This window comes from Leucoraja erinacea, chromosome 4 (genome assembly GCF_028641065.1).
Source record: "Leucoraja erinacea ecotype New England chromosome 4, Leri_hhj_1, whole genome shotgun sequence".
In the NCBI taxonomy this organism is placed as follows: domain Eukaryota; kingdom Metazoa; phylum Chordata; class Chondrichthyes; order Rajiformes; family Rajidae; genus Leucoraja; species Leucoraja erinaceus.
In genome coordinates, this window is record NC_073380.1 from 62450473 (window position 1) to 62478205 (window position 27733).

A 27733-nucleotide genomic window follows, 5' to 3' on the forward strand; every position below is an offset into this window, starting at 1 on the left:
CTATAACAACTGCGTATTCTTCAAATGATTCACATGAATCCTCCTGCTCATCAATGACCTTCGCTAACTGGGGAAAATGTTCATCCAAAATTTCTTTTTGAAGAAGAGTTTTGATAAAAGATAGCTATTTTTGAAATGCTTGGGATTTTTTTTTTACAACATATTATATAAAGATTTAGTTTTACCTTGCAAAGAACCATTCAAGTCATTTTGCTTTGACATGATATCACACAGAAATGCAGTATTTCTATAAAAATCTTCTTTCAATAATTCACATTGCTGATTCCGTTCTTCATGAAATTTAACTTTCTGTTCTCACAAAGATAAAAATGTTGCTAACACCTGTCCCTACGATAGCCAACGCATTTTACAATGATCCGGCAAATCCAGACTGAATGCCTCATCGTCCAACTCCAAAATAGCCCTCATGAATTACTAATGTTTTAATTGTGGCCGTCAGTCAGGGAGGATTATTTTGTTGAATCTTCTTTTACTCATTGGTATTTTAAATGCATTCATTTTAAGAATAAAATAAAAATAATAAAAGATGTACAAAAACATATTAATAAAAATAAAAGGATTTGTTCTACAAAATTTGGATTCATTCAAAAGGCCACACTTAATAGCCTAGAAGGCCGTATGTGGCCTTAAGGCTGCAGGTTCCCCACCCCTGTCTTTGAGGCTGGCCTATAAATTCCTTGTCTATGTCCCAAGGAACAGTGGATGCTGGTTTACAAAAAATGCTGCCAATATCTTTGCTCTTCCATCTCTTTCTGACTGTATCCTTCTCACTCCCAGCAATAAAAATGTTAATATCAGTTCTATTATATTCACAAATTCTTAAAGTAACAAATGCCATGATCTCCAGCAGTAAAATATTGTAAATACTGGAAATCTGAAATGAAGCCAGAAAACGTTGGAAATACTCAGCAAGTCAGGCAACATCTGTGGAGAGAGAAGCTGAGTTAATGCTTTAGGTCAATGACCTTTCATCAGAATGGATGAGTCCTGAGGTGTTAACACTGTTCATTCCTCCATGGCTATTTTCTAGCCTGCCAACCAACTATTGAAGACACTCCATCTCAGCTTATTTAATATCAGTTAAAATAATTGTAACAATAAGGAGTCACATGCAACCACATTTCAACTATAAGATGGCATGTAAAATATATTAATGATGTACTATGATTATAGTTATGCGATATTAAGCACACATGTTCTAACTTATCAAGAGCTTTGCAGAGGACATTTGCTAGTATTGTAGTAAAATGCTCAAATCCTACTGCACCATACCATACTTTGATTAGCATGGGTGTCAAGGGTTATGGGGAGAAGGCAGGAGAATGGGGTTAGGAGGAAGAGATAGATTGAATGATGGAGTAGACCTAATGGGCCGAATGGCCTAATTCTGCTCCTATCACTTATGATCTTCTGACCTTTTATTGGTCACGTTTAAAATTAGGAAGCACTTAACTTTGGCAAAGTTCTTGAACTTATAGCCTAATATGCAAATATTTTCCAGTGTCTTTATCTATAAAGTATTTATAATGCGATTTTAACGTAATTAAATGGCTTGGAGGCATTGTCAAAGAAAGTCTAAGCCAGTTGTAAAGATATTATAAGACGGTTTATTAACTTTCTGATAAAGATTTGTTTTAAGGAATGCCTTAAGAGGAAAAAGTAAGATCGAGGGAGACATTTAGTGAGGGAATTCCAGACTTTTAGACTTTGGCAGATGAAAGCACAGCCACCAACAGCTGGTCATCTGATATGTTCAAAAAATAAATCCTTCACTGCTATAGAATTTCTTATTAATACAATGCTTTGTGATCTATGGCTTAAAAATTAACCTTTACAGAGGCCCTTAAAAAAAAGAAAGTCAGAAATGTAATATTTCTATCAATTTGCAACCAGTGGAGCGATTAACCGCTGACTAATACCACCCAAGCCAAACAGTTAAATCTTGATTAAATTTTCAACTTTGTTTGCTAAGCAATATTCTGAGGTAACTCCAAATTGCAAGGTCAGCAATTTAACATGTTTAGATGGTGAGCATGGATTGTCAGGATATTATCAAAGGTATGCTCTCCATTCACCAACTGCTCAACCCAACCCCTGGAGCTACTTCTCAGACATATTCAACAGCAGGGGAGAAAAGCCCTTTTGCCTCACAGTGCCCATGCCAGCCGTTGGCAGGGGCCGCGGAACGTTTTTGAAAGTGGGGGGCTGAGCGATCACTGATCACCGGCCTCGGGGGTACCCGGTGAGAGAGTGGAGCGACCGAGCGTGGGGGAGGGTGTGGGAGGATAGCCTTTCGGGGCCGACTCTCTCTCTCCCTCCCTCTCGGGGCCGACTCTCTCTCTCCCTCCCTCTCGGGGCCGACTCTCTCTCTCTCTCTCTCTCTCTCTCTCTCTCTCTATCTCTGGGCCCCACCCTCCCTTCCGCTCGGCTACTAATCACAGCGCTTCATTCACTGCCCCGATTCTCGACTGTGAACCGCGCTGTGATTGACTGTTTGGCGGGGGGGGGAGGGAGGGTTTTGGGGGGGGCAGTCGGTTTCCACCACGGCTGGTCGTGGTTTTGCCGCGCTCACTGCGGCTTGTTCTGAGTTTCTGGATGTCGGAGGTCCTCGGAAGAAGAGGAAAATACGCCTGTGGGCTGGATAATTTCGGGTTATAAAGCATGAATCACCAAAAAAGTGGAGGGGCTGCAGCTCTTACTATTGCTTCCAGATCCTTCCCTGCTCCTCCCAGTTTCCTGTCACCCACCTGCAACTTATTTTGCCCAGAAACGAGAAGCAGAGGACATAGGTTTAAGGTGAGGGAGGAAGAAAGTAATGGGTACCGGAGTGGCCATTTTTTTACACAAAGGGTGGTGGGGGTATGGAACGAGCTGTTGAGGCAGATACTATTGCAAAGTTGAAGAAGCATTTAGACAGGTACATGGATAGGAAAGATTTAAGAGGGATATGGGCCAAACGCAGGCAGATGGGACTAGTGTAGATGGGGCATGTTGATCAGCTTGGGCAAGTTGGGCAGAAAGGCCTGTTTCCAGACTGTATGACTGTGACTCTATAACTTACAGAAGTCAAATAAAATACCACCAACCAAGTCTTTGGCGTGTGGCAGGAGTTCACATCGCCCCAGTGAAATGCTCTACAGTCATAGGGAGAACATACAAATTAAACTCAGAAAGCATCCGAGACCAGGATTGATCATGGGTTTCTGGAGCTTGAGGCATCAGCTCCCACCAGCCACTGCATCATTGTTGCTTACAGATCAGGTAACTTGCAGATCAACTACTGAATGCTATTCCACAGGTGCAACAATGGAGAAGAGGAATAACCAACAGCAAAATCTTGCTTGAAACTCTCAAGTAAAATACTCCTGTTGTGCACAGATAGCAGAAAAGACCTCAGACAAATTTTGTAATAAACTGTTTTATGATTCACATGAATATTCTGCACAAAGATTCTAATAGGATAGCACTTCATCTCGCATTGTTAGACTCAATGTACTTTCCATACCACTGTTGGCCCAATTATAAGAGACACAGATCTGCAAGCAAAGGTAAAATGATATCATGTCCTAACATAGAAACATAGAAAAATAGAAGCAGGAGTAGGCCATTTGGCCCTTTGAGCCAGCACCGCCATTCAATATGATCATGGCTGATCATCCAGAATCAGTACCCCGTTTCTGCTTTTTCCCCATATCCCTTGATTCCGTTAGTCCTAAGAGCTAAATCTAACTCTCTCTTGAAAACATCCAGTGAATTGGCCTCCACTGCCTTCGGTGGCAGAGAATTCCACAAATGAATGAAATTCATATTCCAGGAAATATCGCACAATAGAATCCATTCTCCAAGATGTAACATTTTGTTATATTTGATAATAATTCTATGACAAAAGAGAGAAAGTTAATCATTGACTTGAGTCTGAAATTTACAAGCATTTACAAACGTCCTCTGACTCACCTCAGCAGTTTATAAGAGACTGTGGTGACCTGGAGTTGCCTGTTTAATGGCCTTAAATGCACCAGATTAGTAGCTAAACATGCAGATTCAAGCCGACCCATGAGCAATGCCAGAAGTAATCTAGGTGATTTACAATAACTATTTGAAGTTTTCATCCAATATTTTGGGATTAAATAAACATAATTCACATTAATCTCTTCAGAGGAGATGCTGTTCAAGTTTTTAATTAAATATAAGCTCTCTGGTATAATGCCATTGTTTTCCTCCAGCCTTTATGAATGTTTAAATGTAGACAAAACAGGACGTCGTTTGTGAATATTGTGTTTCTGTATTCAGTAAGATTTGGCTGTTAAATGCCAGCTGTTTCACTCCATGTGAGCTAACAACATGACCTTGCATTAAGTGCATTCTGAAACACGCAAAATAGTTTCTTTTGAGTTCATAAAGACATCAACATACAAGTCCCTCAAGGAGCGGGAAGGAAAACTGAAGGGTTCAGTTATTGAAATAGGTTGCCCCTTGGGCTTCATAGTGTTGGTAGAGAAATAATACAAGCAGTGGAAAACACAAAGACCTTGAAGCACGAAGAAAATAAAATATTTCCACAAGCTAGAAACAAACTAATCTCAAGGTTGGGCTTCAGAGAAGTAATTGTCCTTAACTAGGAAGTAATTTAAGGAGCTAAATTGAGAACAGTTCTCAGATGACTGGAATGGAAAATTCTTAGGAAAGTAGAGTGTATGGCTTCATCGACCCTCAATAGAGTCAAACAATAGAAAAATAACACAAAAATACATTCTCGAACAAACACCTAAATTACTTTAAAAATAATGGCCACGGGTTCAGGCTTCTTGAAGCGAGTGAAATTTTTTAGCTATTGAAATTGTGGAGTAAAGCTGAAGAGTGCCCAGAACTGTAGTTGCTGTGGAGCACATTTAGATATGCTGCGCTATGCAATGTGTTACAAACACAGTGAGTGAGATAATGGCCCATTGGGCAACACAACTACACACAGCCATTTTCTCTGCTACATTAGTTTTCTATGGGCTGCTTTTGGGCTTTGACAAAACAGGACAGCAAAGGTCACCGTATTTGGAGCAGTTGCAGAAGGGAAGAAGGACAGCTATTACAATGACGGGGAAATGCGGGCCATCAGCTTTCAATGTGTGCACATGACATGTGTGAAATTGACAAGTAACAATATGATCTAAGTCCAAGAAAGCAGTTGGTTTTTTTCCCTTGGTGCCGACGAGGGCTTGGTGTTTGTAGCCGTCATTAGTTGTAATGTGATCAGCGGAGATGTGCATTTAAGCAGCGCAGCACTCTTTCTGATGATAATATTATATCGGATAGAAAGTAGGAGTTTAATTGTTCGTGTCAACAACTTAACAGATCATTGAGGGAATGAGTGAGTCTGTTCAACACTCCTAGCTCTGCTCCGCTCCACCCAGCCCATGACTGCTGTGGCTCAGAGGATGGGGGTAGAGGAGTGGGTGGGTGAGGGTGGGGGGGGGGCAGTGGAGTCTTACAGTGTGGAAACAGGCCCTTCGGCCCAACTTGCCCACACCGATCAACATGTCCTATCTGCGAAAGTCCCACTTGCCTGCGCTTGCCCCATATCCCTCTAAACCTGCCCTATCCATGTACCTGTCCGAATATTTCTTAAATGTTGCGACAGTACCTGCCTCAACTATCTCCTTCTGCAGCTTGTTCCATACAACCATCACCCTTTGTGTGCAAAAGATACCCCTCAGGTTCCTATTAAATTATTCCCCCCCTCATTCCCAATGTTGAAGGTGTAGTGGGGAGAGAAGGCACGTGGAAATCCACCGTTCCCACCCTGCAGAAGATGCCAAATCCATCCCACTGGTCGGCCAAATGCTCATTTTTATGTAGGGGCTGCACATAAGTCAGGACATCATAACCTTGGGAGAACCTGTAAGGTTGATTAACTTTATGGCTCTGCTCATGGAGCAGAAGGAGCAGTTCCCTTTAGATCCTCCCCACCCTGCTAGTCTGTTTCCAGGTTTACCATTGTCATTTCCCCTTGATTTTCCACCATTCCATCAATCCTTCCAGGATCAGGATCTCTCATATCTGATCACCACCTGCCCCTTTGTGGCCGTTATCTATACCCTTGATCACGTTTGCACACCACTCCTCCTGTTACATTATTGCAGAGTAAATAAGGTTCTCAGCCATTCGAGGGGCAAATATATAATTTGTACTTGCAGCACATTTGTTGCAACGATATTTTGCACAGAAGTGCACATTGGCTTACTCAGTGACACGTGTTAATAGTCTGAAAATAAATGAATGCAAGCAGTATAATTGTTTCTTAATTAAGCAGTGGAGCTGCTGCAACAACAGAATGGAACAAAGTGGCAGCAGTTCACGGAGCAGAATTCCACACCATCTGAATAATGTGAACACTACGATAGATTCTTAAAAATCAATAGTAATCTATGGTCAGAATGTAAAAGATGGTTGTGAGGAACAGGAAGGCAAAAAATGTAGAAGGGATTGCAAATTTAAACAAAAGTATAAAGTAACTAATAAAATATATGTGACGGTATACTGAAAGGCACTGTGTATTTTTAAGGCTGAGAGATAAATTCTTTATTGGTACAGGTGTCATGGATTATTGGAAGAAGGCAGGAGAATAGGGTTAGGAGGGAGAGATAGATCAGTCATGATTGAATGACGGAGTAGAATTGATTGGCCGAATGGCCTTATTCTGCTCCTATCAATTACCAACGTGAAAATGTAGTGACGAAAAGATCAGTTAAATCCTTTCTTCAGATTGAGCAAGCTACTAATTGTACGTTCAACGTCACAAAAGTGGAAGGACAGATTATTATAGGTGTCAGATACTGTGAGCATAAAAGATGATCTCAGAAAATCATGAGAAATAAGAGATAATGCTGAGAATTGAAATCAATATGCTAATCAACGAGTGGTATACAGTTATAAGCAAAACTGAACTAAATCCAATGGAAAAGGGGTCCTGACCCAAAACATTGTCTGTCCATTCACTGACCTGCTGAGTTCCACCAGCATTTTGTCTTTTGCTCAAGATTCTGCAATTTCTTGTAAATTTCTTCGTTAATCCAAAAGTACCTAGAATGTTTGATAAAATGGTTGGATGGCTTAAAGATTTTGAATATCACTTCACTGTGTTGACCTCCCAACCTCCAAGTAAAATATCAATAAGGTTGAAGAAAAGGCTGGCCTATGAACTGAGTGATGAAGAAGGGAGAAATTAGCCACAGTCACGAAAGCTACCAAATCTATTTTGGATGAGAGATGAGTGAGGATATGCTGAGATGCAAACCACATGAACTAAATAATCAGGAGTGACTACTCACTACCCATCCCCCAACTCTGGAAGAGATTGTGACTGCATTGATGATTGGTTTTTAAATCGGCTATTAAACTTAATGCCAGAAACAATGGAATGTGAAGTTTCATAAAGAATCTTCATGTTGATAATATTTAACATAACTAGTGGGGGGCATACAAGTTTTGCTGCTCACTTTTTGACCTTGGAGAAAGCCCAGATATGTTTCAGTAGAAAGTAGATTAAGGCTTGAGACATGCAAAGGAGGACCAGAATAGCGAGTGTATCAAGTAAATTACGAGACTTGAGACAGCTATCGCCGCAGAATCGGAAAAGCTAGGTTCAAGCTGCATACTTCCAGATGTGTGATAAAGGGGATAAAATGATATTTTTTAGAATGGTATACCGACCAGAAAATGTTACAGTCATCACTGGGATGAACTAAGAATCTTTCTGGGCCTGACCCTGTCTTGTCATTTCTCATCTGTCAGAGAGACCTGCTTAAAGAAAAGAGGCCCCGCACCACTGTCACAATCCCATGAAGCAAGTTGCAACAAGCTCGAGGAGCTGAGCCTGTCATTGTAGACCAAAAACAACAGGCAGATGCCTCTATTAAAGGCCTTGGGGCTCAAATAAAAGATAGTAAGCCTCGTGATTGCATTTAGTTTAGTTTAGCTTAGTTTAGAGATACAGCGCGGACATTCAACACACTGAGTCCGCGCCGACCAGCGATCACCATACACTAGCACTATCCCACATACTAGGGACAATTTTCAATTTTTAACAAAGCCAAGTTCGCCTACAAACTTGTACGTCTTTGGAGTGTGGGAGAAAACCGGAGCACCTGGGGAAAACCCACGTGGTCACAGGGAGAACATACAAACTCAATGCAGACAGAACCCTTACGCCCCTGTCCCACTTAGGAAACCTGAACGGAAACCTCTGGAGAATTTGCGCCCCACCCAAGGTTTCCGTGCGGTTCCAGGAGGTTGCAGGTGGTTGCTGGAGGTTGCGGGTAGTGGAAGCCAGTAGGGAGACTAACAAAAACCTCCGGGAACCGCACAGAAACCTTGGGTGGGGCGCAAAGTCTCCAGAGGTTTCCGTTCAGGTTTCCTAAGTGGGACAGGGGCATAAGGCAGCATTAAACCCGGGTCTCATGCGCAATAAGGTAGCAACTCTATTGCTGCACCACCGTGCCACTCCAAAATTTGTATATTATGCATTCTCATCACCAAAAATAAGACAGTCAGAAAGAGGATTATTAGCAGCATTACTGTAAAAGACATTCCACACTTACAGTATCTCAGTAAAAGGACTAGCCTCGGGAACAACTCTACAAGAGAGATTTTGGAGCCCCGGTAAACTTCCATGGATTGGAATCAGAGGACATCAAAAATTTGCTTTGTTGTCACTCTGGGCTCCATCACTTAATATCTTTCTTTCCAAGTGATAAGAAGTTTTGAAATCCTGGTTAAAAGTTTTGAGAGAGCATACAAAAAATTTAAGAGTTTTCTGAATTTTAAGAATGAAAAGGGACCGAACTTGGTGTAGGCATATGTGTATTTATGTGTATGTCTACTTTTGGTACAACTATATCATTCACAGATGCTTATTTTTCTGTGCAGAAAACACATTCTATACCTTGACAGCACATAATATTTAGTCTGAAAATAAACATAATGAAAGCCACAGCTTTGAGTGTTAACGTGCATTAAGATACAGAGCGCTGGGAGAGTATCAGGATGTAACGCCACCACCTTTCCCCCAGACCACCACTATCACCCCCTTGTGAGTATTCTTTCTGTCTACCCCTCCCCACCATCAAGCTGAGGTCACACCCGGCATTCCACCTCTTCCCACCTTGGGTTGTGTTGTTCTGTTCAGCAAGCTTTCCCGCCCGTAGGTCAGTTCTATCCATCAGGCTGGCTTTGTGCAGGAAATCTGCAGAATCATTTTAAAGGATGTGTGTCTAAAAACCAGATGTACATGTTACATGATCCAGTTTCAATGAAAGATCAAACAAAATTTGGAAAGACGGAACTCTTATGTAATTTGTGCAATGTCTGCAATTTTTGTGTTGGACCCTCTGTACATATCTGATGCATGGAGGAGCTACGATGCGTTTTTGTCCCGTCTCTGCTCCATAATTTTCACTCGGCTGTGGCTGCACGATGTATGGATAACTCAGACTTTCACAACACTCATGAGGCTTGCTTGAAAGTGAGGGCCATCACTCAGAGCAGATCAGGTGTTGGGTACCAACTCCGGTTAGGACGAATTACGACTGAGGTCCACTCAGCTCTGCTTGGGGAATCTACCACCCCCAAAATCCCAAAGCAGCCCTCCCCTCCCCGCTCCCAATCAGAGCACTTAACCCATGGGAAATCTCTCGCAACCACTAATCTGTGAACCAATAGCCCTGCACATCTACCTATCCATGTGCCAACAAGCCTGACCCAATCTGAGATCACACAACCCCTGAATGTAGCTTCCAACCATCGATCCTATTGTTCCAACGCTCATTCTACCCCCACCCCCAAATAGCAACTTGTCACCTCATCCGCTAACACACTCCCTCCCTGATTCTGGCACCTGAGACTCACGCAAAGTCCATTACCAAATTACAGACCTTGAGATCCTTTCTGATCTCTGCCCCAACCCCAGGCCCCTGTAACCCATGACCCCGTGATTCCAGATTACCTTTCCAAGGGAAGGCAGGCTGACTGCACAAGATCTGGTCAGTGGCCTTCAATGCCTTGGGTCTGTGGGCAAATACATTTCTGTGCAAACTTTTCTTGGCTCGACGCAAACTGAATTCTGAATATACCTTCACAAGCACTGATCAGTTTCCTGCCCACAACTCCTCCCCCACCACCCACTCCTACTCACATTCCAAACATGCCTCTTGTAAGTATCAGGGCCAGCAGTTTAAAGTTTCTTTAAAAAAAATAATTCTCAGTCTTCCTAGAATTGAAATGAATTGTAGAATTATGGCACTTCTCTGCTGTTACGCTGTATATCATGGACCAGTATATCCCAAACTCCTTTCATTGTATCAAATAACGCACTTTAAACAAATCTCACAGGGATTCCCAACTTTCAAAAACTGTATTATTTCACTGTAAAAGGCATCTCGCTGTCCTCTCTGAGACTGATGATCAATTCCCTGCTGGGTAGATTTGTCCTGGAAACTTACTATTGCATCAGCTAGTAGGAGGGTTGAGATAGCCCAAGCTTGTTTCAAACAGAGTATTGAGGGGAGGAGGTTTAGGTAGCCTTAGATTGTTGGGGAGCAGGGTAATCACAAAGGAAGAAGTGGAGAGAGGGTTGGGAGAGAAGTGGTGGTGTACATATTCCATTTAGCAGATGAAAAACTCCTGAAACACGTGACGTGATGCACTTAAGGATGACTAGGTAGGACATACATATGGGTTGTAGGGCCCAGAGGCAATTAAGGAAGAGAGGGATCTCAAGGTACAAGTCCAAAGATCCCAGAAGTTAGCAGCACAAGTAGATCGTGGTGAAGAAAGTATATGAGGTATTAGCTTTCGTTAGCCGAAGCAGAGAATATAAGAACAGGGAGATTGAGGGTTAACGAGGGATAAAGTTGGTCCATTAGAGAGTCAGGGTGGACAGCTATCTGCAGAGCCAAAAGAGATGGGGGAGATATTGAACAATTTCCTTTCTTCGGTATTCACCAAGGAGAAGGATATTGAATTATGTGAGGTAAGGGAAACAAGTAGAGTAGCTATGAAAACTATGAGGATCAAAGAAGAGGAAGTACTGACACTTTTGAGAAATATAAAAGTGGATAAATCTCCAGGTCCGGACAGGATATTCCCTAGGACATTGAGGGAAGTTAGTGTAGAAATAGCAGGGGCTATGACAGAAATATTTCAAATGTCATTAGAAACGGGAATAGTGCCGGAGGATTGGCGTACTGCGCATGTTGTTCCGTTGTTTAAAAGGGGGGTTAAGAGTAAACCTAGCAATTATAGACCTGTTAGTTTGACGTCAGTGGTGGACAAATTAATGGAAAGGATACTTAGAGATAATATATATAAACATCTGGATAAACAGGGTCTGATTAGGAACAGTCAACATGGATTTGTGCCTGGAAGGTCATGTTTGACTAATCTTCTTGAATTTTTTGAAGAGGTTACTCGGGAAATTGATGAGGGTAAAGCAGTGGATGTTGTATACATGGACTTTAGTAAGGCCTTTGACAAGGTTCCTCATGGAAGGTTGGTTAAGAAAGTTCAATGGTTGGGGATTAATGGAGCAGTAGCAAGATGGATTCCACAGTGGCTGAATGGGAGAAGCCAGAGGGTAATGGTGGATGGTTGTTTGTCGGGTTGGAGGCCAGTGACTAGTGGGGTGCCACAGGGATTGTTTGTCATGTACATCAATGATCTGGATGATGGTGTGGTAAATTGGATAAGTAAGTATGCAGATGATACTAAGATAGGTGGGGTTGTGGATAATGAAGTAAATTTTCAAAGTCTACAGAGAGATTTATGCCAGTTGGAAGAGTGGGCTGAAAGATGGCAGATGGAGTTTAATGCTGATAAGTGTGAGGTGCTGCATCTTGGCAGGACAAATCAAAATAGGACGTACATGGTAAATGGTAGGGAATTGAAGAATGCAGGTGAAGAGAGGGATCTGGGAATAACTGTGCACAGTTCCCTGAAAGTGGAATCTCATGTAGATAGGGTGGTAAAGAAAGCTTTTGGTGTGCTGGCCTTTATAAATCAGAGCATTGAGTATAGAAGTTGGGATGTAATGTTAAAATTGTACAAGGCATTGGTGAGGCCAATTTTGGAGTATGGTGTACAATTTTGGTTGCCTAATTATAGGAAGGATGTCAACAAAATAGAGAGAGTACAGAGGAGATTTACTAGAATGTTGCCTGGGTTTCAGCAACTAAGTTACAGAGAAAGGTTGAACAAGTTAGGGCTTTATTCTTTGGAGCGCTGAAGGTTAAGGGGGGACATGATAGAGGTCTTTAAAATGATGAGAGGGATAGACAGAGTTGACGTGGATAAGCTTTTCCCACTGAGAGTAGGGAAGATTCAAACAAGGGGACATGACTGTGAGAATTAAGGGACAGAAGTTTAGGGGTAACATGAGGGGGGAACTTCTTTACTCAGAGAGTGGTGGCTGTGTGGAATGAGCTTCCAGTGAAGGTGGTGGAGGCAGGTTCGTTTTTATCATTTAAAAATAAATTGGATAGTTATATGGACGGGAAAGGTATGGAGGGTTATGGTCTGAACGCAGGTGTATGGGACTAGGGGAGAATACGTGTTCGACACGGACTAGAAGGGTCAAGATGGTGTAATTGTTATATGGTTTATTGCTGTACAACTAAATAAAACATTGGTTTGCCCACAGCTGGAGTGTGGTGTACAGTTTGGGTTGCTTCACGGTAGGAGTATGTAATTGCACTGGAGAGGGGGCAGAGAAGATTCAGTAGGACGTTGCCTCCGGATAGATGGATATGCTGTGTTTGTTTTTCTTGACCGAGGAGTAATTTGGTAAAGGTATACAAATATCATGAGGGGCATGGATGGGGTAGATGGTAGGAAATTTTCCTCGTGGCAGAGGGTTCTAAAACCAGGCTTAGAAGTCATTGGAATCTGGAAGTCGCTGCATGAGGGGGTGGTGGAGGCATTTACCCTCTCAACATGTAACAAATATTTAGACAAGCACAGATCGCCAAGCCATAGAAGGCTACACTTCAAGTGCCGATTAATGGGATCAGTGCAGATCGGCACGGTAGTTTGGGGCTCCACAATGGGCTGACAGGAATGTTTCTGGGCTCTATGCTCTATGACTCATAAAAAGTGCTGGGCGTACTCAGGAGGTTGCAGCATCTGTGGAGAAAGAAACAGAATTAATATTGTAGACTGATGACTTTTCATGAGAAACCTGATGATGAAATATTAATAAACTGAAGTATTTACTCTGTTTCTCATTTCCTGTAAGATATGTACAGCCAAAGAAACTTTGGACCAAATTTTCTACTTCAATCATAAGTTGTAGGAAACTCCATGAATGTAACAAAGTCTTTGACCAACATTTTTCTTCACTGCCATTGGCATTGTGTAAGAAATGCGAGAGTATATGGTCGGAAGAAAACTTAAGTAACTAGAGCAATGGAAAGGAAACATCTGTCTCCAGATAGTTGAAGTGGAGGGTTAAATAACTAAAATGTTTAAAGATTGAAAAATTGAGGAGAATAATTGATCACTCTGCAATCCACAGTAACACTCCAGAAGAGGCTGTGTACAACTTACGTCCTCCCTCCGAAGTGATAAAACAAAGTTGGATGGGGATTACGTGAGTATTTTATGAATCCAGTACAAATAATGTGAAGACTTGCATTTACATAAACTTAAAGTCAAAATGTCCAAAGGTATTCAGCTGCCATTGAAGTACATCTGAAATGTAACAAAAACAGAATGGAGTTAGGGTCACTGACTCAAGCCATTAACTGGTTTATTTTTTTATAAATGCTGCTTGGCTGTTTAATTTCTTCCAGCCAATTACTTTTTCAGTTTTATGTTTTTGAAATGAAGTTACTTTCTGTCAATTGTGTTACAATTGCATATTGCATAATATTAGTCTGCTATTCTTATGCAATCATAATTGGAGGCTGAGGGGAGACATGACAGCATTCTGTAAAATTAAGAGAGGCACTGATAGGTTATATGGTCAGAACCTCTCTCCCAAGGTGGAAATGTCAAATACTGAAGAGCATAACTTTAAGGTGGGATAAGCAAAGTTTAAAGGAGATGTGCTGGGCAAGTTTTTCTTTACACAGAGTGTGATGGTGCCTGGAACGTGCTGCCAGGAGTGGTGGTGCAGGCAGATACAATAGTGGCATTTAAAAGGTTTTTAGAGAGCCAGGAAATGGAGGAATATGGATCACGTGCAAGCAGAGGAGATTGGTGTTACTTGGCATCATGTTCAGCACAGACATTGTGGACTGAAGGGCCTGTTACTGTGTTATACTGTTATGAATTCTAATTTGTGTGGATGTAATCCATTGTAACTCTGCCAGTGACAAATTGGACAAGATGAGAGTGAACAATTCTGCTTTCAGTTTATATATTTAAAAAAATTACTTGGGTTCCTGCACATTTGGCCTGAATGCCATCTACCATGCCAACAGTTATAGCTAACCATTTCTATCTACCACAGTGATAAGCAAAGTGCATTTAGTAGGATAAATGCCATTTGACGGTCCACTGAGGGAATCAAATTAAAACAGCATTATTAAAAAATGCTAAAACCAATTGTACAAGTCCTGACATCTTGAACAAGACTATTATACCTACAGAAACCTACAGAATCCCCTCTAGCCAAGCTAGAGGGGATTCCTGGCTTTAACAGATGAGCCATTGGTTGTATTTCTGTCTGGAAACATTAAAGCAGTGATCAGTTAATGAATCAGTGTTCTTGGAGAGGAATTGGTTTGACTTCCAATTCCTCTTTCCTGCACTCTACTTCCTTGTGGCTTTGTTCCCAATCTTTAAGAAATAGCACAGACTTTCCCAAATTGACCACTTGGAAGCCATTCCTTCTCATTGAACGTGTCAAGAAACTGCTTGATAACAAGTGTATTCAAGAGAGTTTATTGTCATGTGTCCCAGATAGGACAAATGAAATTCTTACTTTGCTTCAGCACAACAGAATATAGTAGGCATGAATACAGAACAGATCAGTGTGTCCATATCTATATTACTAAAAGTCCGATCTTGAGCACTTCCTGTTCTGTATATTGATTTTTGAAAAGGCGCTGCCACTTACGGCTGTGATTTTTGGCCATCATACTCAGAGTCCCTCTCCGCTGCGCAGGACAAGAGGATTTTTCCCATCAATGAAAAATAAAAGAGTTATTAGTGTTTAAAAAATGTTGAGATTCTCTCTCCTGAAGGCCACGCCCCTTCAGGAGAGAGATAAGTCTATAAAACCCGGAAGTATTGAGTTCTTCAGTCAGTCTCTGCAAGATGGGGGAAGTGAGAGGGTCATGTCTCTCAGTCAGAGCTGTGAATAACACTGAACACATGTCTACTAAACTGTGAGTGCTTTTACTGACCTATCAGTGCCCTTAATGTGGTCTGAAAATATAGTTTGGAAATGCTAAAGCTGTGTTGCCTTTGGTTTGGAAATGCGAAAGCTGTGTTGTCTTTGGTTTGGAAATGCTAAAGATGTTGCCTTTCATTTGGAAATGCTAAAGCTGTGTTGCCTTTGGTTTGGAAATGCTAAAGCTGTGTTGCCTTTGGTTTGGAAATGCTAAAGCTGTGTTTGTTTCTAATTAAAGTTGCCTTGCCTAATTAAATTTCCCATGCCCAATTAATGTCGCCTTGCCTAATTAAAGTCGCCTTGCCTTCTATATAATTAAAAGTCTAATCTTGACCACTTCCTGTTTGCGCTTTATATTGATTTTAGAAAAAACACTACCACGTACGGCTGTGATTTTAGACCATCTTACTCAGAGTCCCCCTCCGCTCATCAGGTGCCGAGGATTTTTCCCATCGATGAAAAATAAAAGAGTTATTAGTGTTTAAAAAATGTTGAGATTCTCTTTCCTGTCAATCACGCCATGAAGGTCACGCCCCTTCTGGTGGGATGGGGGAGGGTCTTTAAAACCCTGAAGTGTAGGCGTGGCTCAGTCTCTGCAAGATGGAGGAGGGAGAGGTCACGACTCACTGTCTTTTGTGGCCTTGCACCCTGTTTGAAATGGTATGAAACTGCACTTGAATTTGGTAGCCTTGCACCCTGCTTGAAGTGGTAAGCAACTGCACTTGAATTTGGTGACCATGCACCCTGCTTGAAATGGAATTGCGAGGAATAGCCGTGAGTCAACTGCCAGCCCACCAGCCATGAGTGAGTGAGATGCCAGGCTTTAGTGACTGAGCCGCCAGTCCAAGAATCCATTCGGCTCACAATATCCATACTAACCATCTGTAAACCAGTCCCTTCCGCCCACAACACCCATACTAGTGCTCCAGAAAGCCCCCACCACTGGCCACGAATATTGGAATTGGTGGAGAGGTGGAATATTGTGTTGGGGGACCAGCCCTCCCATGTGATGCTGGGACCCAACAGGTCGCATTTAGTCTAGTACCATTATATAAATATATACACAAATGAATAAATAAACAGATATGGTGCAAATAAACAGATAATGGTATATTAATATTCAGAGTTTTGTTTCATTTGAGTTTAATAGCCTGATGGGTATGGGGAAGCAGCTATTTCTGAACCTGGACGTTGCAGTCTTCGGGCTCCTGTACCTTCTACCTGAAGGTAGAGGGAAGGTGAGTGTGTGGCCAGCAGGGCTGGCTTTACGTATAAACTTCACAAGCTTAAGCTTAGGGCCTCGAGATCTAGGGGGGCCTCGGCAGGACTGGATTCACCTATAGGCTTCATAGGCTGAAGCCTAGGGTCTCAAAATCTAGGGGGCCTCCGGCCAAGGTGTTTTTCCCAGAGTAAAATAAATCCAGAGAAAAAAAAATTGGAGCGCTATCAGCATTTCCACTTTGATGGAAATTACCCGAAATTCTGGTTCCGGCAAGCGGGAAGTTTTGGGGGAAAAAATTGTGACCATCCGTGCCTGCGCAGTTGGGGGAAGCCGGTGACACAGTAGCAAAGCAAAATGATGCTGTCTCTCCACGTGTGCGCAGTGAGCTCGGGCGGGTTAAAATCTCCATTTGCACTCCACACAATCACACGATGCCCCGCGTCTACTCCAGGTAAGTAGTGGAATATTGCGTTGCAGGAGTGCCCGTTTCTCCGGGCCAGGGGGGGGGGCTGCAGTGTCTGCGGAGCAGAGTCGGAGCCTCACTGCGTGGGAGGGAGAGAGAGAGGGGGGATGTGAGAGAGAGAGAGAGAGAGAGAGAGAGAGAGAGAGGAGGGGGGGGGGAGATGTGAGAGAGGGAAAAGGGGGTTGAGAGACAGAGGGGGGGATAGAGAGAGGAGGGAGAGGGGGAGAGAGAGAGAGAGGAGAATAGAGAGAGAAGAGGAGGGAGAGAGAGAGGCAGAGAGAGAGAGAGGGGGGAATAAAGAGAGAGGGGGGGAGAGAGAGAGAGGGGAGAGAGAGAGAGAGAGAGAGAGAGAGAGAGAGAGAGAGAGAGAGAGAGGGACAGGGAGAGACATACAGAGAGAGGGAGAGGGGGGGGGGAGAGAGGGAAAGGGGGATTATCTTTAGAGAGATTGCAAAATTAAGGTAGGTTTTAGAGCAATTATATTTTCTCCTCCATATGAATAATATCAAACAATTGGAACTGCTTTGTTTTCCTTGCTAACAATACTGAAAAATATGAATTCCATAGTTTGTGACTTTCATTTTGCGTCATATTTTTAATTTACACACACACATAATTTAATTTACACACACTAACACAGTCTAACACAGTCAAGTAACAGGCAATCAAATCAACACACAAAACATTTTCTAATGTTTACTGCAAAATCTTACAGTATTTTATTTGCAGTGTTTGCATGCTCCTTTATAACATTTTACATAACATTTTACAGTACAACTTGATTATTAAAACTAGGACAGCTTCAATTCTTGATTTAAAAACATGTATACAACAATGACCCCAATCATATCATTCCAACCACTCATTACTCTTGACTCAACCAAAATTATTTCTGAAATATTGGTCATACATTTGGTCAAAAAATGCTCCAAAATAAGGCTCAGAATGCACCAGGCTCAGAGCATCTAAAGTCCCAGAGCTTCAAGGACCCTTAAGCGGGCCCTGGACCCCGGCCGCAAGGGTCATTCAGCTTCACGCTTGTGATATGCGCTGCGTGCACTTATTTCACATAAAATGTTTGTAATCTTGCCATGCCGCCCTCCTTTTTGAAAAGCTTTGTACGGGACTGGCATATAATATTTTTGTCACTGTCATACAGCTTTCTTACATATGCTGTCACAACGCATTGTAGTCTCTAAACAACACTTCAGTAATTTTCCTTGCCCTCCATTTCAGAATAATAGTGTTTTAAGCCGATAACTCGACACTAGCACTGGCAATAAATAAAAAGCGCAGCTTTCCGGCACTTATCTCATTGTCCACACTCGGCTGCATATAATCTGATGGACTCTTCCATCTTCCTCTCGTCGTGGGGGTGGGGGATTGGGAGGGGCCACACAAGTGGAATAGCCTAGGCCTCTCTTCATCTAAATCCGGCCCAGGTGGCCAGGATGATGTGGGTCCTTGATGATGCTGCCAGCCTTTTTGAGGCAGCGACTGCGATAGAGCTCCTCGATGGTAGGGAGATCAGAGCCGATGATGGACTGGGCAGTGTTTACTACTTTTTGTAGTCTTTTCCGCTCATGGGCGCTCAAGTTGCCGAATCAAGCCATGATGCAACCGGTCAGCATGCTCTCTACTGTGCACCTGTAGAAGTTAGAGAGAGTCCTCCTTGACATACCAACTCTCCATAATCTTCTCAGGAAGTAGAGACGCTGATGTGCTTTCTTTATAATTGCATTAGTGTTCTCGGTCCAGGAGAGATCTTCAGAAATATGCACGCCCAGGAATTTGAAGCTCTTGACCCTTTCAACCATCGACCCGTTTATATAAATGGAACTTTGGATCCCCATCCTACCCCTACCAAAGTCCACAATCAGTTCCTTGGTTTTGCTGATGTTGAGAGCCAGGTTATTTGTGCTGGCACCATTTGGTCAGTCGGTCGATCTCTCTTCTATACTCTGACTCGTCCCCATCAGTGATACATCACACAACTGTGGTGTCGTCAGCGAACTTGATGATGTAGTTCGTACTATGCAGTCATGAGTATAGAGTGAGTACAACAGGGGGCTGAGCACGCAGCCTTGAGGTGCTCTCGGACTGATAGTTATCGAGGCTGACACATTTCCACCAATACGAACAGTCTGTGGTCTGTGAATGAGGAAGTCGAGGATCCAATTGCAGAGGGATGCGCGGAGACCCAGATCTGAGAGCTTGGTAACCAGCTTGGAGGGGATGATTGTATTAAATGCCGAGCTGTAATCAATGAATAACAGCCTGACATATGAGTTTTTATTGTCCAAGTGGTCCAGAGCGGAGTGGAGAGCCAGCGAGATCGCATCCACCATTGATCTGTTGTGGTGGTAAGTGAACTGCAGTGGGTCCAGGTTTTTGTCGAGGTAGGAGTTGATTTGCGCCATAATCAACCTCTCAAAGCACTTGATCACCACCGACATTAGTGCCTCTGGTCGATAGTCGTTGAGGCACGTCACCTTGCTCTTCTTGGGCACCAGTATAATTGATGCCTTTTAAAGCAGGTGGGAACCTCAGACCTCAGAAGTGAGAGGTTGAAAATTCCAGCCAGTTGCTCTGCACAGGTTTTTAGAACACGACCGGGTATACCATCAGGTCCAGGCGCTTTTCGAGGGTTCACCCTCTGAAGGTTTTTCTGCCGTCGGCCTCTGTGACTGAGACTGAAATACCATCCCAGCGAATGGGGGCTCGAGAAGGCACATCGGTGTTCTCCCTATCAAAGCGTGCGTAAAACGCATTGAGCTCGTCAGGGAGTGATGTTTCTCCGACATTCGAGCGACCTCTTGATTTCGCCTTGTTGGAGGTGATTGCATTCAGGCCCCGCCACAGCTGCCGAACATCTGACTCATCCTCCAGCTTGGAGCAGGTCCCTTTTGGCCTTTTTGATGGCCTTACCAAGGTGGTATCTGGACTTCTTGTAGACCACTGTATCATCAGACATGAATGCCCGGTGTCTGGTCTTCAGAAGAGCGCAGATCTCAAAGTTCATCCAAGGATTCTGATTCGGAAACACTCGGAAGATTTTTGTAGGGATGCAGTCCTCCACACATTTCTTTATGAAGTCTGTAATGACTGTGGCGTATTCGTTCAGGTCTGTTGCTGAGTCTTGGAACATTGCCCAGTCTACAGACTCCAAACAGTCCTGAAAGAAGCAGCACTGCGGTATGGTCGGATTTACCGAAGTGAGGGCGAGGGATAGAGCGATAGGCATTCTTAATGGTGGTGTAGCAGTGCTCGAGGGTGTTTGGTCCTCTAGTGCAGCAGGAGACATGTTGGTGGAAGTCTATTTGCAGAACCTAATCTGTTTGCATGGTACAGCATCAAGATGCAAGGGAGGGCCTTGCATTCTTTAAAAATCAAAAAATAGGACAAACTATCATTAACTTCAAGTGCAGGGTTTTAGCAAAAACAATCTTAAACTTTTTTTCTCCAGTGAAACAAACTACTTGTGTTAATAATAGTCTCCAGGTGTCAGATAGTTATTTAATGTTCCACTTTACTGGATGACTCGCTTTAAAATAAAAGTTAAATCATTTAAATTGTAAGTTATGGATACATTGTCAAGCACGTTGTAATAATGCAGACAGAGCTGATTTTCTTCTGGTCTTTAGGTAAATTAATATTCTTGGGATAACAAATGAATGCCAGAACCAAAATATGATTACAACCCTGTTGTGATGTTGGTGTGTTAAAAGTGAAGCTTCAAATAAACTGTGGCTTAACGTGCTACTAATTTAAATAAGCAGACCCTTTTAAGTCAAACCTACCAGTAATTTCCTTTTTATATTAAAGAAGGAGCAGGATTCTTTCAAACCACAGCTTACATTCATGGTTAGTGGAATTTTCAATGTCTGCAAGATCTTATTTGGTTACATTGCTACAGTGTCAGGTGGTACTTGCAGCTGTTACCCAGCTGTTGTTAAGGGAAACATATATACTGTTTGATTCCTGCCTGGTGGTGATAACCACAGTACCTGGTTTTAAATCAGATGGCGTCTGGTTAGATGTTGACTTTTTATGCTTTGTTTTTTGGACAGTAATCACCGATAGTTGAAGTCACAATCTATAGTAACACCTCTTACCATCCAGTTTTGATAAGAGCAAAACCTTTTTTTTATTATGGTGTGCATAATCTAAAGATTCAGGCAACCCACTTACAGTACAATAAAAATTGTGGTCAAATATTTTGTACAAATTACAAAAAAATAATAATACTGGAAATTTAAAGCAAAAATGAAAACTGTGGAGATTTACAGTATGTGACTGTATCATGGGGTTTTATAGACGTTGTCTGCACTAATTGAACTCTGCTCATTTCCTTTTTCTTGTGTAGAGAATGAGCGTAATGGGAATTTTCCAGTTTAGGGGGAATCCCGATGTCGCAAGGAGCCATTGACATAATCTATGGTACTTTCCGAACTCTATATCAAAGATTCGTGTCCAGGAACCAAAGGAATTTTCCTTCAATGGTTCAATGATACTTTTTTTAATCACATTTACCTGGGTACAGTGACATTTCTATTTTTGCTTACAGTTCAGTAAACATTTTTCTAACATAGGCACATTCATCCTTCAGTACAAGAGTGTAAGAAGAGTGTAAGATTACACTGAGGCAGTACATAAGGACTATTATTTTACAGCCACCATGTCCAAAATGGCTACTTGAGACAAGTGAAGAAAAGGAATAGCAATTCCTAATGCCAAATAGTCGTGGTGAAATTGAAGGCATTGCGCATCCAGTGAAAAATGCCTCAATTGATTAGCTCTGCAGAAAACTAACCAGCCCATGCAGCAAGTGGTGCATTATGATCAAGCATGAGATGATAATTGTAGGGTGGCATGGAGCTATGCAATGCCATATCCAATACCAATATCTCCTCTTTCAGAATGTACCTCACCTCTTCCTGAAGAAGCTCAGTAACCTGTTTACTATGGGCCAATTAATGCTGGCTCTGGCTATCAGTTACCAATTTATTTGTTCCTAGGTATGTCCTAGACTTCAACGTGGATGTGCTCCACCTGGGAGATGCTGAGTAACAGATATTGATGCTGAATGTCAGGTGGAGTCAGATGCTGTAGCCTTGCCTTTCTAAGATTTAAGACATTAAAAATTGAAGCCAGAGTAGGCCGTGTAGCTCTTTGTGTTTGCTCGATAACTCATTAAGATCCTTTAGCTCACCCACATGTTCACCTAATCCCTATTTTCCTTGACTCCTTTATCTATTTGCTGTAACATTAACTTCAATCATTTTCCACGTGTGTAGATCCATCCTTGTAAACTGATTGATCCTCAGTAACGTAGCAACAGGGCTCATCACTGGCCTCAAATAAGCCTATCCGAAAAGACAGTGAGGTCTCCTCTTTTCTGATCTCCTTTGCTCTCAGGTGTCCATAGGTTATTCGTACCATTGATATCATTAAGCTGTTCGAGCAGCCAACCATACTGAAGAGTACTTACGGGCATCTACTAGCAATAAAAAGCACAATTTTAATTAGTCATATTAGTCACCACATTGTGTGATAAATGAAGATGAGAATATATTTTGAATTATTCATTTGAAGGAACTACAATCCTCTTACAAAAAATACATTTCCTACCAGGTAGACTTTTGATTATTTATGGTTTTGGGCACTGATGCAAACTTACTGAGATCTCTTATAGACTGAAATACCCAATGAAATATACTGAATTGCTTCTAAGTTTACCCATGAATGGAAATTTCACAGTTACTGTTTTCTGTTACTATTTTCATAGTGTAATGATGATGAACACGAGTATTTTGTCACCATAACCAATAAAAAACACGGGCCATAGTTTCATACTGTCTTTAACCCCCGCTCTATTCTGAACACTTCTGATTTAGTAGTAGGGTTTGATGTGGAACAGAGGCTGTTGATGCCTTTTCTGTAAGCTGGTTGTTCTCAACCTAGGGTGCATGATCCTTTGGTAGGTGGCGGGGGGAAGGGCCGGGGGCCTAAAGGTCACATTTTATTGAGGCAATTTAGTTAACAAAGTTCACAAATATGTAAACATATGTGAAAAGGTAATCTCTGCCATTGGGCTGTTGGCGTTCCACTAGAATTACTGGGGCAACCTCAATGTTATCAGGTTATTGAAGGGTTGGGGGATATATTTTACTTAGTGTGAGAGTGGAGTTTTCCTTCAGAGAGGTTGGAGCCTTTCTAGAAGGCTGATTGTGGTCAGTACTTTCTCTTAATTTTCTCTGTGTGTTTAATAAGGACAGAGTAGAGCTCAACTGCCATGCCTTTCATAGTCAGATAGCTTTCAGACATCCATTCAACTGACAAATTGCATTTATGTACAGGTATAATTTACAACCAACTGTTTCAAAATCACATAAGGAAATTAGCCACACAGCCAAGGAGAAATTAGGCTAGATGGTCTAAAGTTTGGAAAAAGAAACGGATAGCCTTAAACGGGAACATGCATATCTAATTTATCACCAATTGGGTAGCATGCAGGATACTCTTGACCATTGCACAGCATGTTGCCACCTGAGTCATTTAGGAACCCAATGAAAAATGGTTTACAGAATCTAATGCAGGAACAAAGACTGGTATCTCTTCAGAGGTTTAATTATTGGCAGGTTCAGTGAATCAAGGAATAAGGTGTTCCTGCCTAAAACAAATTAAATACTTTTTGGGCAATTTCACTGCTCTTATTTATTCAGTCCAACTTGCCACATTTTGAACTCATTGCACTCTTCCCACTACGGATCAACCCCAACGTTGCTAACCAAACTGCTGCAAAGGGTGGTACTATTGTGGTTTGGCAAACTGACCTGTAGCGTGCAGATGCTGAATGCCAGTTCTCCGCTGCCTCCTCGTGTTTCCCCCTGCATCATGATCTCACCATAAAACCGTGGGTTTTCAAGCAGCTTACTTCCTCTGCAGATCATTCTGCCAAGTGGTTAGTTGCTGGCAATGCCAGAACCTGTTGGTCTGTCACTAACTCCCTGCTTTCACATCCTTGCCAAGATCCATAAGCTGAGCAGTGGATTTATGATTTCAGCCCGTTCTTGTCCCCTGCTGCCATTTTGCTCTGACACCAACCATCACTTTAAAAAAGTTTCCTTGCCCAAATTTACAATGGATACCTAATCTATCATACCACATCAAAATAACCTTGGGACTTTCACATATTTGAACAGAGGCTGAGTCAACCCCCTCCACCACCACTGTCCTTCATCTGGCTGAACTTATTCTCGTAGGGAATAACTTATACAGAAACAGGCCCAAGTCCCTCTAAATCTTTCCTATCCATGTACCTGTCCATATGTCTTTTAATTGGTGGTATAATAGCTGCCTTGATTACCTCATCCGGCAGCTTGTTCCATATAGGCACCACTCTGTGTGAAAAGGTTTCCCCTTGGGTTCCTATTAAATCTTTCCCATCTCATCTTAAACCTATGTTCTTTGGTTCTTGATTCCCCTTTCCTGGGTAAAAGATTTTATGCATTCACCTTATCTATTCTCCTCATTTTTATACACCTCTCTAAGATCACCCCTCACCTTCCTGCGTTTGAAGGATTATTGTCATAGCTCAACCTCTCTCCAGCCCTCAAATCCTTGCAACATCCCTGTAAATCTTCTCTGCACTCTTTCCAGCTTAATGGCATTCTTCCTATAGCTGAGTGACTAAAACTAAACACAATACTACAACTGCTGCCTCACCAATGTGCTGTAAAATGGCAACATAACTTTCCATCTTCTACTGTACTCAATAGGTAGGAAGGAACTGCAGATGCTGGTTTAAACTAAAAATACAAAAAACTCAGAGGGACAGGCAGCATTTCTGGAGAGAAGGAATGGGTGATGTTTTGGGTCAATTGCCTGATTGCCAAAATGTTGACAATATCTATCTGTGACACCAGTTTCAGGCAACAATGAACGTGCACTCCTAGACCCCTCTACTCCAGAACTTTGCCGACCACCGATCACAAGCTTCTTCCCCACAGCCATTCGGCTATTAGGAATAGGAGTCTGAGGGGTAACTTTTTCACACAAAGGGTAGTGGGTGTATGGAACAAGCTGCCACAGGAGGTAGTTGAGACTGGGACTATCCCAATGTTTAAGAAACAGTTAGACGGGTACATGGATAGGGCAAGTTTGGAGGGATATGGACCAAGCGCAGACAGGTGGGTCTAGTGTAGCTGGGACTTGTTAGCCGGTGTGGGCAAGTTGAGCCGAAGGGTCTGTATTTGCACTGTATCACTCTATGACTCTATGACAAATAAGCAACAAACTAAATAGACTACTGTTATTATTGCACTATTATTGATTTTTTTGTGCGTGTACGCATGTGTGTGTATAATATATATATATATATATATATATATGTATATATATATGTATGTATATATATATATATGTGTATATATATATATATGTATGTGTATATATATATATATGTATGTGTATATATATATATATATATATATATATATATTCTCCTAGTTAATCTGTCTCCATTCCATTTGATTTGACGATGTCTCCTGCTGCACAATGATTTCTTCTCCTCCAACCATGATTTCTTCTCCTCCAGTTGGCAGCTTCATTCCTGCTCTTCTGCTCTAACCGACTGTCTTCCCATCGAAAGTAAGCTCCCCATCTCCACTCCACTCCATCCCACAGGTTTCAAAGCTAATAGATCATTCTCCTTAATCTCCAAAACCGTCTCCATCATGGGACATACCTTCTCCTTTGCTTCTGCAGCATTACGAAAGTAGTGTATCTTCTCCAGTTCATTGGTTCATTCTTCTATCTACATTAACTTCTACCCTCCTTCAGCTGTTGCCTTCTCCCAGGGATGCAACATTTGCCCTAACACCTCTTAATTTTCCAACAAGCGGGAATGCAAACACACTTTCAGATGAAGCAGTGAATTATCTACACCACATACAATCTAGTGTCCTTCATGCACTGCTTACGTAGAAACATAGAAAATAGGTGCAGGAGTAGGACATTCAGCAATTCGAGCCAGCACCGCCATTCAATATGATCTTGGATGATCACCCAAAATCAGTACCCCATTACAGCTTTTTCTCCATATCCCTTGATTCCCTTAGCCCTAAGAACTGAATCTAACTCTCTCTTGAAAACATCCAGTGAATTGACTTCCACTGCCTTCTGTGGCAGAGAATTCCACAGATTTACAACTCTCTGTGAAAACGTTTTTCCTCATCTCATTGCTAAATGGCCTACCCCTTATTCTTAAACTGTGACCCCTGGTTCATAACTCCCCCAACATCAGGAACATTTTTCCTGTATCTTCTACCCTGTTCAATCCTCGAAGAATGTTATATGTTTTTGTAAGATATCCTCCCATCCTTCTAAATTCCAATGAATACAAGCCCAGTCGACCGACTCTTTCATCGTATGTCAGTCCCGCCATCCCGGGAATTAACCTGGTGAACCTACACTGCACTCCCTCAATAGCAATAATGTCCTTCCTCAAATTAGGAGACAAAAATTGCACACAATACTCCAGGTGTGGTCTCACTAGGGCCCTCTACAAATGCAGTAGGACCTCCCTGCTCCTAAACTCAAATCCTCTTGATATGAAGGCCAACATGCCATTAGCTTTCTTCACTACCTGCTGTACCTGCATGCTTACTTTCAGTGATTCATGTACAAGCGCACCCAAGTCTCGTTGCGCCTCCTCTTCTCCTAATCTGACACAATTCGGATAATAATCTGCCTTCCTGTTTTATCCACTAAAGTGGATAACCTCACATGTATCCACATTACAATGTTGTTTCCTCTATACTGGGGTAACTAAAAGCAGATTAGGCAACCGTTTTGCAGTAGTTGGCGCAGCAGTAGAGTTGCTGCCTTACAGTGCCAGAGACCCAGGTTTTTGATTCCGACCACGGGTGCTGTCTGTATGATGTTTGTACACCCCTGCGTGGGTTTTCTCCAAGATCTCCAGTTTCCTTCCACATTCCACAGGTTTGTAGATCAATTGGCTTGGTGTAATTGTAAATTGTCCCTAGTGTGTAAAGGATAGTGTTAGTGTGCGGGGATTGCTGGATGGCGCGTACTTGGCGGGCCGAAGGGCCTGTATCTGTAAAAGAAACTAAAACCTCAATCTATCCACGTTATCCAGAATATGGTGTTTCTCTCTAATCACCCTACTCTCCATTTGATCTTTGTCTTTGATCTCTTGCACTGCTCCAATAAAAATAAGCAAAACTTATCTTCTGGTTTGGCACAATGCAACCTAATACTTAACACATAATTAGCTATTTCAGATGATCAGTTATTCCCATCTCGTATCTTACATAGCATTCTATTTTCTCAAAGGACAAAGGGCAACAGACATTTATTGTCACATACACCAATTGGTGAAGTGTAATTTGCATTCCCATGCAGCACATAAATAAGATAAACACTACACTAGAATTTAACATAAAACATAAAATATCCCCCACAGCAGAATCAACGTTTCCCACTGTGAGGGAAGGCAATAAAGTTCAGTCCATTTCCTCATATTCACCTGTGATTGGGGCCTATGGGCCATCTGCTGTCGCCGCAATGGCCCGATGTTTCAGGCCCTCTCGCCGCGATGATGACACTTGACGTCGGAACG

At 42.2% G+C, this 27733-nt stretch overlaps 1 protein-coding gene across 6 annotated transcripts in view; it reads left to right on the forward strand.

Annotated features, from left to right (window-relative positions):
* LOC129696489 (extracellular sulfatase Sulf-1-like) overlaps positions 1–27733 on the forward strand; it is a 448145-nt gene that overhangs the window by 164603 nt on the left and 255809 nt on the right. For 4 of the 6 annotated variants that reach the window (XM_055634441.1, XM_055634443.1, XM_055634440.1 and 1 more), the window contains one exon: positions 13580–13654. The exons of the other annotated variants lie outside the window; for them this stretch is intronic. The gene's annotated coding sequence lies outside the window, so the exon portion shown is untranslated. The remainder of the gene's footprint in view (positions 1–13579; positions 13655–27733) is intronic. 6 annotated transcript variants of the gene reach the window in all.